The sequence below is a fragment of the Brachyhypopomus gauderio genome, chromosome 7 (assembly GCF_052324685.1).
Source record: "Brachyhypopomus gauderio isolate BG-103 chromosome 7, BGAUD_0.2, whole genome shotgun sequence".
In the NCBI taxonomy this organism is placed as follows: Eukaryota; Metazoa; Chordata; class Actinopteri; order Gymnotiformes; family Hypopomidae; genus Brachyhypopomus; species Brachyhypopomus gauderio.
In genome coordinates this window covers 31,077,808-31,094,897 of record NC_135217.1, presented here as the reverse complement: position 1 = coordinate 31,094,897, position 17,090 = coordinate 31,077,808, and the positions used below count along the sequence as shown (strand labels likewise).

Sequence of the window (17,090 nt, the reverse complement as noted above, 5' to 3'; positions counted from 1 at the left end):
ACCAGTCCACAATGCCATGTAGAGCACTTGTGAGGTGTAGTAGTCGGTGTTACTTATTGTACCACCTTCCAGTGCCAAAGTCAAGCAAATTTCGAGTCGTTTTAGCTGTATACAAGTATACTGTGACACAAAATGACACTGTAACAATTTCAGAGGATATATACATTTAGAGGTAAATTATTCAGTGTTTTTATAAATGGTGTGACTTTTGGGTGATAGAATATATCACTGCTGCATTAGCATAGTTAAATACCTACCAGACGGTGCAGATGTGGTTGTGTGTATGTGAATGGGTGAGCCCTTCATGATGACACATAACTATAACGCTTACAGGTAAGGCTCCATAGCTCAGTGGTTAGAGCACTGGTCTTGTAAACCAGGGGTCGCGAGTTCAATTCTCGCTGGGGCCTTTAGGAACTTTTGAGGTCAGAAAAGAGGACATCCAAAGAAAGGTCAGGCTACAAACAAACCGGCATAGTATAAAGTATGAAAAGCTTGCTTACAATAGTAAGTGAATTATAAGCAAAATGCCGTTCATTGGGCGCAGTTGTCCGCGCTCTCAATGCATGATCGGTGTCACCGGTTCAACAATATCATGATGCATCTGCCCAAATAATCTGTCTTCTTCTTGACTTCAACCACAGATTATCTCTTTCACCTTCTTCTGATAACTCTCGTTTTGCTACTCTTAGCCAATACCCTGCATAATACAATATCATAGTAATAGCCTTCCCACAACTGCCTGTAATTGGTCCAAAGGTTTGACCTCTCCAAACACGTGTTTTCACACAGCAAAGAAATTCAACCAGAGACTTAGACCTCCTGTTTTGGTAGGACCAAATTTTGGTTCTTTGGTCTAAAACGTCCAGCGCAACTTTCACACCCACTATTTTGGTCATTTATAAGTTGTATTGGAACAAACTGAAATGTCTGAACCAACTCACTCCATTTTCCCACTGACCATACAAGGTTTTTGTGAGAGCGACCAGATTTTACTGCCCATATCTCCACATAACCACTGACTTTGTTTTGGGGAGTTGGAAGAACATCATCGGTAGACCCAAATTTGATGTGATTTGGATCCAATACCCATGAGTCTTGTCTGTCTTTAGTTGACATCTCACCATTTCTCAAACTGTCTAGGTGTGTTTGAAACAGCTGAACATTTTTTTACTTGTTCAAGCTCACCTTGAAGTTGATCCAAAAGCTAGCACAGTAGACCAGTCCACAATGCCATGTAGAGCACTTCTGAGGTGTAGTAGTCGGTGTTACTTATTCTACCACCTTCCAGTGCCAAAGTCAAGCAAATTTCGAGTCGTTTTAGCTGTATACAAGTATACTGTGACACAAAATGACACTGTAACAATTTCAGAGGATATATACATTTAGAGGTAAATTATTCAGTGTTTTTATAAATGGTGTGACTTTTGGGTGATAGAATATATCACTGCTGCATTAGCATAGTTAAATACCTACCAGACGGTGCAGATGTGGTTGTGTGTATGTGAATGGGTGAGCCCTTCATGATGACACATAACTATAACGCTTACAGGTAAGGCTCCATAGCTCAGTGGTTAGAGCACTGGTCTTGTAAACCAGGGGTCGCGAGTTCAATTCTCGCTGGGGCCTTTAGGAACTTTTGAGGTCAGAAAAGAGGACATCCAAAGAAAGGTCAGGCTACAAACAAACCGGCATAGTATAAAGTATGAAAAGCTTGCTTACAATAGTAAGTGAATTATAAGCAAAATGCCGTTCATTGGGCGCAGTTGTCCGCGCTCTCAATGCATGATCGGTGTCACCGGTTCAACAATATCATGATGCATCTGCCCAAATAATCTGTCTTCTTCTTGACTTCAACCACAGATTATCTCTTTCACCTTCTTCTGATAACTCTCGTTTTGCTACTCTTAGCCAATACCCTGCATAATACAATATCATAGTAATAGCCTTCCCACAACTGCCTGTAATTGGTACAAAGGTGTGACCTCTCCAAACACGTGTTTTCACACAGCAAAGAAATTCAACCAGAGACTTAGACCTCCTGTTTTGGTAGGACCAAATTTTGGTTCTTTGGTCTAAAACGTCCAGCACAACTTTCACACCCACTATTTTGGTCATTTATAAGTTCTATTGGAACAAACTGAAATGTCTGAACCAACTCACTCCACCTTCCCACTGACCATACAAGGTTTTTGTGAGAGCGACCAGATTTTACTGCCCATATCTCCACATAACCACTGACTTTGTTTTGGGGAGTTGGAAGAACATCATCGGTAGACCCAAATTTGATGTGATTTGGATCCAATACCCATGAGTCTTGTCTGTCTTTAGTTGACATCTCACCATTTCTCAAACTGTCTAGGTGTGTTTGAAACAGCTGAACATTTTTTGACTTGTTCAAGCTCACCTTGAAGTTGATCCAAAAGCTAGCACAGTAGACCAGTCCACAATGCCATGTAGAGCACTTGTGAGGTGTAGTAGTCGGTGTTACTTATTCTACCACCTTCCAGTGCCAAAGTCAAGCAAATTTCGAGTCGTTTTAGCTGTATACAAGTATACTGTGACACAAAATGACACTGTAACAATTTCAGAGGATATATACATTTAGAGGTAAATTATTCAGTGTTTTTATAAATGGTGTGACTTTTGGGTGATAGAATATATCACTGCTGCATTAGCATAGTTAAATACCTACCAGACGGTGCAGATGTGGTTGTGTGTATGTGAATGGGTGAGCCCTTCATGATGACACATAACTATAACGCTTACAGGTAAGGCTCCATAGCTCAGTGGTTAGAGCACTGGTCTTGTAAACCAGGGGTCGCGAGTTCAATTCTCGCTGGGGCCTTTAGGAACTTTTGAGGTCAGAAAAGAGGACATCCAAAGAAAGGTCAGGCTACAAACAAACCGGCATAGTATAAAGTATGAAAAGCTTGCTTACAATAGTAAGTGAATTATAAGCAAAATGCCGTTCATTGGGCGCAGTTGTCCGCGCTCTCAATGCATGATCGGTGTCACCGGTTCAACAATATCATGATGCATCTGCCCAAATAATCTGTCTTCTTCTTGACTTCAACCACAGATTATCTCTTTCACCTTCTTCTGATAACTCTCGTTTTGCTACTCTTAGCCAATACCCTGCATAATACAATATCATAGTAATAGCCTTCCCACAACTGCCTGTAATTGGTCCAAAGGTTTGACCTCTCCAAACACGTGTTTTCACACAGCAAAGAAATTCAACCAGAGACTTAGACCTCCTGTTTTGGTAGGACCAAATTTTGGTTCTTTGGTCTAAAACGTCCAGCGCAACTTTCACACCCACTATTTTGGTCATTTATAAGTTGTATTGGAACAAACTGAAATGTCTGAACCAACTCACTCCATTTTCCCACTGACCATACAAGGTTTTTGTGAGAGCGACCAGATTTTACTGCCCATATCTCCACATAACCACTGACTTTGTTTTGGGGAGTTGGAAGAACATCATCGGTAGACCCAAATTTGATGTGATTTGGATCCAATACCCATGAGTCTTGTCTGTCTTTAGTTGACATCTCACCATTTCTCAAACTGTCTAGGTGTGTTTGAAACAGCTGAACATTTTTTGACTTGTTCAAGCTCACCTTGAAGTTGATCCAAAAGCTAGCACAGTAGACCAGTCCACAATGCCATGTAGAGCACTTGTGAGGTGTAGTAGTCGGTGTTACTTATTCTACCACCTTCCAGTGCCAAAGTCAAGCAAATTTCGAGTCGTTTTAGCTGTATACAAGTATACTGTGACACAAAATGACACTGTAACAATTTCAGAGGATATATACATTTAGAGGTAAATTATTCAGTGTTTTTATAAATGGTGTGACTTTTGGGTGATAGAATATATCACTGCTGCATTAGCATAGTTAAATACCTACCAGACGGTGCAGATGTGGTTGTGTGTATGTGAATGGGTGAGCCCTTCATGATGACACATAACTATAACGCTTACAGGTAAGGCTCCATAGCTCAGTGGTTAGAGCACTGGTCTTGTAAACCAGGGGTCGCGAGTTCAATTCTCGCTGGGGCCTTTAGGAACTTTTGAGGTCAGAAAAGAGGACATCCAAAGAAAGGTCAGGCTACAAACAAACCGGCATAGTATAAAGTATGAAAAGCTTGCTTACAATAGTAAGTGAATTATAAGCAAAATGCCGTTCATTGGGCGCAGTTGTCCGCGCTCTCAATGCATGATCGGTGTCACCGGTTCAACAATATCATGATGCATCTGCCCAAATAATCTGTCTTCTTCTTGACTTCAACCACAGATTATCTCTTTCACCTTCTTCTGATAACTCTCGTTTTGCTACTCTTAGCCAATACCCTGCATAATACAATATCATAGTAATAGCCTTCCCACAACTGCCTGTAATTGGTACAAAGGTGTGACCTCTCCAAACACGTGTTTTCACACAGCAAAGAAATTCAACCAGAGACTTAGACCTCCTGTTTTGGTAGGACCAAATTTTGGTTCTTTGGTCTAAAACGTCCAGCACAACTTTCACACCCACTATTTTGGTCATTTATAAGTTCTATTGGAACAAACTGAAATGTCTGAACCAACTCACTCCACCTTCCCACTGACCATACAAGGTTTTTGTGAGAGCGACCAGATTTTACTGCCCATATCTCCACATAACCACTGACTTTGTTTTGGGGAGTTGGAAGAACATCATCGGTAGACCCAAATTTGATGTGATTTGGATCCAATACCCATGAGTCTTGTCTGTCTTTAGTTGACATCTCACCATTTCTCAAACTGTCTAGGTGTGTTTGAAACAGCTGAACATTTTTTTACTTGTTCAAGCTCACCTTGAAGTTGATCCAAAAGCTAGCACAGTAGACCAGTCCACAATGCCATGTAGAGCACTTGTGAGGTGTAGTAGTCGGTGTTACTTATTCTACCACCTTCCAGTGCCAAAGTCAAGCAAATTTCGAGTCGTTTTAGCTGTATACAAGTATACTGTGACACAAAATGACACTGTAACAATTTCAGAGGATATATACATTTAGAGGTAAATTATTCAGTGTTTTTATAAATGGTGTGACTTTTGGGTGATATAATATATCACTGCTGCATTAGCATAGTTAAATACCTACCAGACGGTGCAGATGTGGTTGTGTGTATGTGAATGGGTGAGCCCTTCATGATGACACATAACTATAACGCTTACAGGTAAGGCTCCATAGCTCAGTGGTTAGAGCACTGGTCTTGTAAACCAGGGGTCGCGAGTTCAATTCTCGCTGGGGCCTTTAGGAACTTTTGAGGTCAGAAAAGAGGACATCCAAAGAAAGGTCAGTCTACAAACAAACCGGCATAGTATAAAGTATGAAAAGCTTGCTTACAATAGTAAGTGAATTATAAGCAAAATGCCGTTCATTGGGCGCAGTTGTCCGCGCTCTCAATGCATGATCGGTGTCACCGGTTCAACAATATCATGATGCATCTGCCCAAATAATCTGTCTTCTTCTTGACTTCAACCACAGATTATCTCTTTCACCTTCTTCTGATAACTCTCGTTTTGCTACTCTTAGCCAATACCCTGCATAATACAATATCATAGTAATAGCCTTCCCACAACTGCCTGTAATTGGTACAAAGGTGTGACCTCTCCAAACACGTGTTTTCACACAGCAAAGAAATTCAACCAGAGACTTAGACCTCCTGTTTTGGTAGGACCAAATTTTGGTTCTTTGGTCTAAAACGTCCAGCGCAACTTTCACACCCACTATTTTGGTCATTTATAAGTTGTATTGGAACAAACTGAAATGTCTGAACCAACTCACTCCACCTTCCCACTGACCATACAAGGTTTTTGTGAGAGCGACCAGATTTTACTGCCCATATCTCCACATAACCACTGACTTTGTTTTGGGGAGTTGGAAGAACATCATCGGTAGACCCAAATTTGATGTGATTTGGATCCAATACCCATGAGTCTTGTCTGTCTTTAGTTGACATCTCACCATTTCTCAAACTGTCTAGGTGTGTTTGAAACAGCTGAACATTTTTTTACTTGTTCAAGCTCACCTTGAAGTTGATCCAAAAGCTAGCACAGTAGACCAGTCCACAATGCCATGTAGAGCACTTGTGAGGTGTAGTAGTCGGTGTTACTTATTCTACCACCTTCCAGTGCCAAAGTCAAGCAAATTTCGAGTCGTTTTAGCTGTATACAAGTATACTGTGACACAAAATGACACTGTAACAATTTCAGAGGATATATACATTTAGAGGTAAATTATTCAGTGTTTTTATAAATGGTGTGACTTTTGGGTGATAGAATATATCACTGCTGCATTAGCATAGTTAAATACCTACCAGACGGTGCAGATGTGGTTGTGTGTATGTGAATGGGTGAGCCCTTCATGATGACACATAACTATAACGCTTACAGGTAAGGCTCCATAGCTCAGTGGTTAGAGCACTGGTCTTGTAAACCAGGGGTCGCGAGTTCAATTCTCGCTGGGGCCTTTAGGAACTTTTGAGGTCAGAAAAGAGGACATCCAAAGAAAGGTCAGGCTACAAACAAACCGGCATAGTATAAAGTATGAAAAGCTTGCTTACAATAGTAAGTGAATTATAAGCAAAATGCCGTTCATTGGGCGCAGTTGTCCCCGCTCTCAATGCATGATCGGTGTCACCGGTTCAACAATATCATGATGCATCTGCCCAAATAATCTGTCTTCTTCTTGACTTCAACCACAGATTATCTCTTTCACCTTCTTCTGATAACTCTCGTTTTGCTACTCTTAGCCAATACCCTGCATAATACAATATCATAGTAATAGCCTTCCCACAACTGCCTGTAATTGGTACAAAGGTGTGACCTCTCCAAACACGTGTTTTCACACAGCAAAGAAATTCAACCAGAGACTTAGACCTCCTGTTTTGGTAGGACCAAATTTTGGTTCTTTGGTCTAAAACGTCCAGCGCAACTTTCACACCCACTATTTTGGTCATTTATAAGTTGTATTGGAACAAACTGAAATGTCTGAACCAACTCACTCCACCTTCCCACTGACCATACAAGGTTTTTGTGAGAGCGACCAGATTTTACTGTCCATATCTCCACATAACCACTGACTTTGTTTTGGGGAGTTGGAAGAACATCATCGGTAGACCCAAATTTGATGTGATTTGGATCCAATACCCATGAGTCTTGTCTGTCTTTAGTTGACATCTCACCATTTCTCAAACTGTCTAGGTGTGTTTGAAACAGCTGAACATTTTTTTACTTGTTCAAGCTCACCTTGAAGTTGATCCAAAAGCTAGCACAGTAGACCAGTCCACAATGCCATGTAGAGCACTTGTGAGGTGTAGTAGTCGGTGTTACTTATTCTACCACCTTCCAGTGCCAAAGTCAAGCAAATTTCGAGTCGTTTTAGCTGTATACAAGTATACTGTGACACAAAATGACACTGTAACAATTTCAGAGGATATATACATTTAGAGGTAAATTATTCAGTGTTTTTATAAATGGTGTGACTTTTGAGTGATATAATATATCAGTGCTGCATTAGCATAGTTAAATACCTACCAGACGGTGCAGATGTGGTTGTGTGTATGTGAATGGGTGAGCCCTTCATGATGACACATAACTATAATGCTTACAGGTAAGGCTCCATAGCTCAGTGGTTAGAGCACTGGTCTTGTAAACCAGGGGTTGCGAGTTCAATTCTCGCTGGGGCCTTTAGGAACTTTTGAGGTCAGAAAAGAGGACATCCAAAGAAAGGTCAGTCTACAAACAAACCGGCATAGTATAAAGTATGAAAAGCTTGCTTACAATAGTAAGTGAATTATAAGCAAAATGCTGTTCATTGGGCGCAGTTGTCCGCACTCTCCATGCATGATCGGTGTCACCTGTTCAACAATATCATGATGCATCTGCCCAAATAATCTGTCTTCTTCTTGACTTCAACCACAGATTATCTCTTTCACCTTCTTCTGATAACTCTCGTTTTGCTACTCTTAGCCAATACCCTGCATAATACAATATCATAGTAATAGCCTTCCCACAACTGCCTGTAATTGGTCCAAAGGTTTGACCTCTCCAAACACGTGTTTTCACACAGCAAAGAAATTCAACCAGAGACTTAGACCTCCTGTTTTGGTAGGACCAAATTTTGGTTCTTTGGTCTAAAACGTCCAGCGCAACTTTCACACCCACTATTTTGGTCATTTATAAGTTGTATTGGAACAAACTGAAATGTCTGAACCAACTCACTCCACCTTCCCACTGACCATACAAGGTTTTTGTGAGAGCGACCAGATTTTACTGCCCATATCTCCACATAACCACTGACTTTGTTTTGGGGAGTTGGAAGAACATCATCGGTAGATCCAAATTTGATGTGATTTGGATCCAATACCCATGAGTCTTGTCTGTCTTTAGTTGACATCTCACCATTTCTCAAACTGTCTAGGTGTGTTTGAAACAGCTGAACATTTTTTGACTTGTTCAAGCTCACCTTGAAGTTGATCCAAAAGCTAGCACAGTAGACCAGTCCACAATGCCATGTAGAGCACTTGTGAGGTGTAGTAGTCGGTGTTACTTATTCTACCACCTTCCAGTGCCAAAGTCAAGCAAATTTCGAGTCGTTTTAGCTGTATACAAGTATACTGTGACACAAAATGACACTGTAACAATTTCAGAGGATATATACATTTAGAGGTAAATTATTCAGTGTTTTTATAAATGGTGTGACTTTTGGGTGATAGAATATATCACTGCTGCATTAGCATAGTTAAATACCTACCAGACGGTGCAGATGTGGTTGTGTGTATGTGAATGGGTGAGCCCTTCATGATGACACATAACTATAACACTTACAGGTAAGGCTCCATAGCTCAGTGGTTAGAGCACTGGTCTTGTAAACCAGGGGTCGCGAGTTCAATTCTCGCTGGGGCCTTTAGGAACTTTTGAGGTCAGAAAAGAGGACATCCAAAGAAAGGTCAGTCTACAAACAAACCGGCATAGTATAAAGCATGGACGTAATTTTGATTTAAAAAGTGGGGGGGACATGGATTCGTCGCTATTTAAATATTTGGTTTTAACCGTAAAAACTGAGGGGGACCAACACCAGCTTTTGAAAAAGTGGGGGGGACATGTCCCCCCCGTCCCCCCCCAAAATTACATCCGTGGTATAAAGTATGAAAAGCTTGCTTACAATAGTAAGTGAATTATAAGCAAAATGCCGTTCATTGGGCGCAGTTGTCCGCACTTTCCATGCATGATCGGTGTCACCTGTTCAACAATATCATGATGCATCTGCCCAAATAATCTGTATTCTTCTTGACTTCAACCAAAGATTATCTCTTTCACCTTCTTCTGATAACTCTCGTTTTGCTACTCTTAGCCAATACCCTGCATAATACAATATCATAGTCATAGCCTTCCCACAACTGCCTGTAATTGGTCCAAAGGTTTGACCTATCCAAACACGTGTTTTCACACAGCAAAGAAATTCAACCATAGACTTAGACCTCCTGTTTTGGTAGGACCAAATTTTGGTTCTTTGGTCTAAAACGTCCAGCGCAACTTTCACACCCACTATTTTGGTCATTTATAAGTTGTATTGGAACAAACTGAAATGTCTGAACAAACTCACTCCACCTTCCCACTGACCATACAAGGTTTTTGTGAGAGCGACCAGATTTTACTGCCCATATCTCCACATAACCACTGACTTTGTTTTGGGGAGTTGGAAGAACATCATCGGTAGATCCAAATTTGATGTGATTTGGATCCAATACCCATGAGTCTTGTCTGTCTTTAGTTGACATCTCACCATTTCTCAAACTGTCTAGGTGTGTTTGAAACAGCTGAACATTTTTTGACTTGTTCAAGCTCACCTTGAAGTTGATCCAAAAGCTAGCACAGTAGACCAGTCCACAATGCCATGTAGAGCACTTGTGAGGTGTAGTAGTCGGTGTTACTTATTCTACCACCTTCCAGTGCCAAAGTCAAGCAAATTTCGAGTCGTTTTAGCTGTATACAAGTATACTGTGACACAAAATGACACTGTAACAATTTCAGAGGATATATACATTTAGAGGTAAATTATTCAGTGTTTTTTTAAATGGTGTGACTTTTGGGTGATAGAATATATCACTGCTGCATTAGCATAGTTAAATACCTACCAGACGGTGCAGATGTGGTTGTGTGTATGTGAATGGGTGAGCCCTTCATGATGACACATAACTATAACGCTTACAGGTAAGGCTCCATAGCTCAGTGGTTAGAGCACTGGTCTTGTAAACCAGGGGTCGCGAGTTCAATTCTCGCTGGGGCCTTTAGGAACTTTTGAGGTCAGAAAAGAGGACATCCAAAGAAAGGTCAGGCTACAAACAAACCGGCATAGTATAAAGTATGAAAAGCTTGCTTACAATAGTAAGTGAATTATAAGCAAAATGCCGTTCATTGGGCGCAGTTGTCCGCGCTCTCAATGCATGATCGGTGTCACCGGTTCAACAATATCATGATGCATCTGCCCAAATAATCTGTCTTCTTCTTGACTTCAACCACAGATTATCTCTTTCACCTTCTTCTGATAACTCTCGTTTTGCTACTCTTAGCCAATACCCTGCATAATACAATATCATAGTAATAGCCTTCCCACAACTGCCTGTAATTGGTCCAAAGGTTTGACCTCTCCAAACACGTGTTTTCACACAGCAAAGAAATTCAACCAGAGACTTAGACCTCCTGTTTTGGTAGGACCAAATTTTGGTTCTTTGGTCTAAAACGTCCAGCGCAACTTTCACACCCACTATTTTGGTCATTTATAAGTTGTATTGGAACAAACTGAAATGTCTGAACCAACTCACTCCACCTTCCCACTGACCATACAAGGTTTTTGTGAGAGCGACCAGATTTTACTGCCCATATCTCCACATAACCACTGACTTTGTTTTGGGGAGTTGGAAGAACATCATCGGTAGATCCAAATTTGATGTGATTTGGATCCAATACCCATGAGTCTTGTCTGTCTTTAGTTGACATCTCACCATTTCTCAAACTGTCTAGGTGTGTTTGAAACAGCTGAACATTTTTTGACTTGTTCAAGCTCACCTTGAAGTTGATCCAAAAGCTAGCACAGTAGACCAGTCCACAATGCCATGTAGAGCACTTGTGAGGTGTAGTAGTCGGTGTTACTTATTCTACCACCTTCCAGTGCCAAAGTCAAGCAAATTTCGAGTCGTTTTAGCTGTATACAAGTATACTGTGACAAAGAATGACACTGTAACAATTTCAGAGGATATATACATTTAGAGGTAAATTATTCAGTGTTTTTATAAATGGTGTGACTTTTGGGTGATAGAATATATCACTGCTGCATTAGCATAGTTAAATACCTACCAGACGGTGCAGATGTGGTTGTGTGTATGTGAATGGGTGAGCCCTTCATGATGACACATAACTATGATGCTTACAGGTAAGGCTCCATAGCTCAGTGGTTAGAGCACTGGTCTTGTAAACCAGGGGTCGCAAGTTCAATTCTCACTAGGGCCTTTAGGAACTTTTGAGGTCAGAAAAGAGGACATCCAAAGAAAGGTCAGGCTACAAACAAACCGGCATAGTATAAAGTATGAAAAGCTTGCTTACAATAGTAAGTGAATTATAAGCAAAATGCCGTTCATTGGGCGCAGTTGTCCGCACTCTCCATGCATGATCGGTGTCACCTGTTCAACAATATCATGATGCATCTGCCCAAATAATCTGTCTTCTTCTTGACTTCAACCAAAGATTATCTCTTTCACCTTCTTCTGATAACTCTCGTTTTGCTACTCTTAGCCAATACCCTGCATAATACAATATCATAGTCATAGCCTTCCCACAACTGCCTGTAATTGGTCCAAAGGTTTGACCTATCCAAACACGTGTTTTCACACAGCAAAGAAATTCAACCATAGACTTAGACCTCCTGTTTTGGTAGGACCAAATTTTGGTTCTTTGGTCTAAAACGTCCAGCGCAACTTTCACACCCACTATTTTGGTCATTTATAAGTTGTATTGGAACAAACTGAAATGTCTGAACCAACTCACTCCACCTTCCCACTGACCATACAAGGTTTTTGTGAGAGCGACCAGATTTTACTGCCCATATCTCCACATAACCACTGACTTTGTTTTGGGGAGTTGGAAGAACATCATCGGTAGACCCAAATTTGATGTGATTTGGATCCAATACCCATGAGTCTTGTCTGTCTTTAGTTGACATCTCACCATTTCTCAAACTGTCTAGGTGTGTTTGAAACAGCTGAACATTTTTTGACTTGTTCAAGCTCACCTTGAAGTTGATCCAAAAGCTAGCACAGTAGACCAGTCCACAATGCCATGTAGAGCACTTGTGAGGTGTAGTAGTCGGTGTTACTTATTCTACCACCTTCCAGTGCCAAAGTCAAGCAAATTTCGAGTCGTTTTAGCTGTATACAAGTATACTGTGACACAAAATGACACTGTAACAATTTCAGAGGATATATACATTTAGAGGTAAATTATTCAGTGTTTTTATAAATGGTGTGACTTTTGGGTGATAGAATATATCACTGCTGCATTAGCATAGTTAAATACCTACCAGACGGTGCAGATGTGGTTGTGTGTATGTGAATGGGTGAGCCCTTCATGATGACACATAACTATAACGCTTACAGGTAAGGCTCCATAGCTCAGTGGTTAGAGCACTGGTCTTGTAAACCAGGGGTCGCGAGTTCAATTCTCGCTGGGGCCTTTAGGAACTTTTGAGGTCAGAAAAGAGGACATCCAAAGAAAGGTCAGGCTACAAACAAACCGGCATAGTATAAAGTATGAAAAGCTTGCTTACAATAGTAAGTGAATTATAAGCAAAATGCCGTTCATTGGGCGCAGTTGTCCGCGCTCTCAATGCATGATCGGTGTCACCGGTTCAACAATATCATGATGCATCTGCCCAAATAATCTGTCTTCTTCTTGACTTCAACCACAGATTATCTCTTTCACCTTCTTCTGATAACTCTCGTTTTGCTACTCTTAGCCAATACCCTGCATAATACAATATCATAGTAATAGCCTTCCCACAACTGCCTGTAATTGGTCCAAAGGTTTGACCTCTCCAAACACGTGTTTTCACACAGCAAAGAAATTCAACCAGAGACTTAGACCTCCTGTTTTGGTAGGACCAAATTTTGGTTCTTTGGTCTAAAACGTCCAGCGCAACTTTCACACCCACTATTTTGGTCATTTATAAGTTGTATTGGAACAAACTGAAATGTCTGAACCAACTCACTCCATTTTCCCACTGACCATACAAGGTTTTTGTGAGAGCGACCAGATTTTACTGCCCATATCTCCACATAACCACTGACTTTGTTTTGGGGAGTTGGAAGAACATCATCGGTAGACCCAAATTTGATGTGATTTGGATCCAATACCCATGAGTCTTGTCTGTCTTTAGTTGACATCTCACCATTTCTCAAACTGTCTAGGTGTGTTTGAAACAGCTGAACATTTTTTGACTTGTTCAAGCTCACCTTGAAGTTGATCCAAAAGCTAGCACAGTAGACCAGTCCACAATGCCATGTAGAGCACTTGTGAGGTGTAGTAGTCGGTGTTACTTATTCTACCACCTTCCAGTGCCAAAGTCAAGCAAATTTCGAGTCGTTTTAGCTGTATACAAGTATACTGTGACACAAAATGACACTGTAACAATTTCAGAGGATATATACATTTAGAGGTAAATTATTCAGTGTTTTTATAAATGGTGTGACTTTTGGGTGATAGAATATATCACTGCTGCATTAGCATAGTTAAATACCTACCAGACGGTGCAGATGTGGTTGTGTGTATGTGAATGGGTGAGCCCTTCATGATGACACATAACTATAACGCTTACAGGTAAGGCTCCATAGCTCAGTGGTTAGAGCACTGGTCTTGTAAACCAGGGGTCGCGAGTTCAATTCTCGCTGGGGCCTTTAGGAACTTTTGAGGTCAGAAAAGAGGACATCCAAAGAAAGGTCAGGCTACAAACAAACCGGCATAGTATAAAGTATGAAAAGCTTGCTTACAATAGTAAGTGAATTATAAGCAAAATGCCGTTCATTGGGCGCAGTTGTCCGCGCTCTCAATGCATGATCGGTGTCACCGGTTCAACAATATCATGATGCATCTGCCCAAATAATCTGTCTTCTTCTTGACTTCAACCACAGATTATCTCTTTCACCTTCTTCTGATAACTCTCGTTTTGCTACTCTTAGCCAATACCCTGCATAATACAATATCATAGTAATAGCCTTCCCACAACTGCCTGTAATTGGTACAAAGGTGTGACCTCTCCAAACACGTGTTTTCACACAGCAAAGAAATTCAACCAGAGACTTAGACCTCCTGTTTTGGTAGGACCAAATTTTGGTTCTTTGGTCTAAAACGTCCAGCACAACTTTCACACCCACTATTTTGGTCATTTATAAGTTCTATTGGAACAAACTGAAATGTCTGAACCAACTCACTCCACCTTCCCACTGACCATACAAGGTTTTTGTGAGAGCGACCAGATTTTACTGCCCATATCTCCACATAACCACTGACTTTGTTTTGGGGAGTTGGAAGAACATCATCGGTAGACCCAAATTTGATGTGATTTGGATCCAATACCCATGAGTCTTGTCTGTCTTTAGTTGACATCTCACCATTTCTCAAACTGTCTAGGTGTGTTTGAAACAGCTGAACATTTTTTTACTTGTTCAAGCTCACCTTGAAGTTGATCCAAAAGCTAGCACAGTAGACCAGTCCACAATGCCATGTAGAGCACTTGTGAGGTGTAGTAGTCGGTGTTACTTATTCTACCACCTTCCAGTGCCAAAGTCAAGCAAATTTCGAGTCGTTTTAGCTGTATACAAGTATACTGTGACACAAAATGACACTGTAACAATTTCAGAGGATATATACATTTAGAGGTAAATTATTCAGTGTTTTTATAAATGGTGTGACTTTTGGGTGATATAATATATCACTGCTGCATTAGCATAGTTAAATACCTACCAGACGGTGCAGATGTGGTTGTGTGTATGTGAATGGGTGAGCCCTTCATGATGACACATAACTATAACGCTTACAGGTAAGGCTCCATAGCTCAGTGGTTAGAGCACTGGTCTTGTAAACCAGGGGTCGCGAGTTCAATTCTCGCTGGGGCCTTTAGGAACTTTTGAGGTCAGAAAAGAGGACATCCAAAGAAAGGTCAGTCTACAAACAAACCGGCATAGTATAAAGTATGAAAAGCTTGCTTACAATAGTAAGTGAATTATAAGCAAAATGCCGTTCATTGGGCGCAGTTGTCCGCGCTCTCAATGCATGATCGGTGTCACCGGTTCAACAATATCATGATGCATCTGCCCAAATAATCTGTCTTCTTCTTGACTTCAACCACAGATTATCTCTTTCACCTTCTTCTGATAACTCTCGTTTTGCTACTCTTAGCCAATACCCTGCATAATACAATATCATAGTAATAGCCTTCCCACAACTGCCTGTAATTGGTACAAAGGTGTGACCTCTCCAAACACGTGTTTTCACACAGCAAAGAAATTCAACCAGAGACTTAGACCTCCTGTTTTGGTAGGACCAAATTTTGGTTCTTTGGTCTAAAACGTCCAGCACAACTTTCACACCCACTATTTTGGTCATTTATAAGTTCTATTGGAACAAACTGAAATGTCTGAACCAACTCACTCCACCTTCCCACTGACCATACAAGGTTTTTGTGAGAGCGACCAGATTTTACTGCCCATATCTCCACATAACCACTGACTTTGTTTTGGGGAGTTGGAAGAACATCATCGGTAGACCCAAATTTGATGTGATTTGGATCCAATACCCATGAGTCTTGTCTGTCTTTAGTTGACATCTCACCATTTCTCAAACTGTCTAGGTGTGTTTGAAACAGCTGAACATTTTTTTACTTGTTCAAGCTCACCTTGAAGTTGATCCAAAAGCTAGCACAGTAGACCAGTCCACAATGCCATGTAGAGCACTTGTGAGGTGTAGTAGTCGGTGTTACTTATTCTACCACCTTCCAGTGCCAAAGTCAAGCAAATTTCGAGTCGTTTTAGCTGTATACAAGTATACTGTGACACAAAATGACACTGTAACAATTTCAGAGGATATATACATTTAGAGGTAAATTATTCAGTGTTTTTATAAATGGTGTGACTTTTGGGTGATATAATATATCACTGCTGCATTAGCATAGTTAAATACCTACCAGACGGTGCAGATGTGGTTGTGTGTATGTGAATGGGTGAGCCCTTCATGATGACACATAACTATAACGCTTACAGGTAAGGCTCCATAGCTCAGTGGTTAGAGCACTGGTCTTGTAAACCAGGGGTCGCGAGTTCAATTCTCGCTGGGGCCTTTAGGAACTTTTGAGGTCAGAAAAGAGGACATCCAAAGAAAGGTCAGGCTACAAACAAACCGGCATAGTATAAAGTATGAAAAGCTTGCTTACAATAGTAAGTGAATTATAAGCAAAATGCCGTTCATTGGGCGCAGTTGTCCGCGCTCTCAATGCATGATCGGTGTCACCGGTTCAACAATATCATGATGCATCTGCCCAAATAATCTGTCTTCTTCTTGACTTCAACCACAGATTATCTCTTTCACCTTCTTCTGATAACTCTCGTTTTGCTACTCTTAGCCAATACCCTGCATAATACAATATCATAGTAATAGCCTTCCCACAACTGCCTGTAATTGGTACAAAGGTGTGACCTCTCCAAACACGTGTTTTCACACAGCAAAGAAATTCAACCAGAGACTTAGACCTCCTGTTTTGGTAGGACCAAATTTTGGTTCTTTGGTCTAAAACGTCCAGCACAACTTTCACACCCACTATTTTGGTCATTTATAAGTTCTATTGGAACAAACTGAAATGTCTGAACCAACTCACTCCACCTTCCCACTGACCATACAAGGTTTTTGTGAGAGCGACCAGATTTTACTGCCCATATCTCCACATAACCACTGACTTTGTTTTGGGGAGTTGGAAGAACATCATCGGTAGACCCAAATTTGATGTGATTT

General features: G+C 40.9%; 14 non-coding genes across 14 annotated transcripts; all 14 read left to right on the top strand.

The window, feature by feature from the left end:
- The first annotated feature begins 337 nt into the window (after positions 1 to 337).
- trnat-ugu (transfer RNA threonine (anticodon UGU)) lies at positions 338 to 410 on the top strand. Its single transcript has one exon. It is a non-coding gene; the product is annotated as a tRNA-Thr (tRNA).
- A 1,146-nt stretch (positions 411 to 1,556) lies between these two features.
- trnat-ugu (transfer RNA threonine (anticodon UGU)) lies at positions 1,557 to 1,629 on the top strand. The gene has a single exon. It is a non-coding gene; the product is annotated as a tRNA-Thr (tRNA).
- A 1,146-nt stretch (positions 1,630 to 2,775) lies between these two features.
- trnat-ugu (transfer RNA threonine (anticodon UGU)) lies at positions 2,776 to 2,848 on the top strand. The gene has a single exon. It is a non-coding gene; the product is annotated as a tRNA-Thr (tRNA).
- A 1,146-nt stretch (positions 2,849 to 3,994) lies between these two features.
- Positions 3,995 to 4,067, top strand: trnat-ugu (transfer RNA threonine (anticodon UGU)). The gene has a single exon. It is a non-coding gene; the product is annotated as a tRNA-Thr (tRNA).
- A 1,146-nt stretch (positions 4,068 to 5,213) lies between these two features.
- trnat-ugu (transfer RNA threonine (anticodon UGU)) lies at positions 5,214 to 5,286 on the top strand. The gene has a single exon. It is a non-coding gene; the product is annotated as a tRNA-Thr (tRNA).
- A 1,146-nt stretch (positions 5,287 to 6,432) lies between these two features.
- trnat-ugu (transfer RNA threonine (anticodon UGU)) lies at positions 6,433 to 6,505 on the top strand. The gene has a single exon. It is a non-coding gene; the product is annotated as a tRNA-Thr (tRNA).
- Positions 6,506 to 7,651: 1,146 nt separating this feature from the next.
- Positions 7,652 to 7,724, top strand: trnat-ugu (transfer RNA threonine (anticodon UGU)). The gene has a single exon. It is a non-coding gene; the product is annotated as a tRNA-Thr (tRNA).
- A 1,146-nt stretch (positions 7,725 to 8,870) lies between these two features.
- Positions 8,871 to 8,943, top strand: trnat-ugu (transfer RNA threonine (anticodon UGU)). Its single transcript has one exon. It is a non-coding gene; the product is annotated as a tRNA-Thr (tRNA).
- A 1,311-nt stretch (positions 8,944 to 10,254) lies between these two features.
- trnat-ugu (transfer RNA threonine (anticodon UGU)) lies at positions 10,255 to 10,327 on the top strand. The gene has a single exon. It is a non-coding gene; the product is annotated as a tRNA-Thr (tRNA).
- Positions 10,328 to 11,473: 1,146 nt separating this feature from the next.
- On the top strand, positions 11,474 to 11,546 carry trnat-ugu (transfer RNA threonine (anticodon UGU)). Its single transcript has one exon. It is a non-coding gene; the product is annotated as a tRNA-Thr (tRNA).
- Positions 11,547 to 12,692: 1,146 nt separating this feature from the next.
- Positions 12,693 to 12,765, top strand: trnat-ugu (transfer RNA threonine (anticodon UGU)). Its single transcript has one exon. It is a non-coding gene; the product is annotated as a tRNA-Thr (tRNA).
- Positions 12,766 to 13,911: 1,146 nt separating this feature from the next.
- On the top strand, positions 13,912 to 13,984 carry trnat-ugu (transfer RNA threonine (anticodon UGU)). Its single transcript has one exon. It is a non-coding gene; the product is annotated as a tRNA-Thr (tRNA).
- A 1,146-nt stretch (positions 13,985 to 15,130) lies between these two features.
- trnat-ugu (transfer RNA threonine (anticodon UGU)) lies at positions 15,131 to 15,203 on the top strand. Its single transcript has one exon. It is a non-coding gene; the product is annotated as a tRNA-Thr (tRNA).
- Positions 15,204 to 16,349: 1,146 nt separating this feature from the next.
- Positions 16,350 to 16,422, top strand: trnat-ugu (transfer RNA threonine (anticodon UGU)). Its single transcript has one exon. It is a non-coding gene; the product is annotated as a tRNA-Thr (tRNA).
- The last annotated feature ends 668 nt before the right edge of the window (positions 16,423 to 17,090 follow it).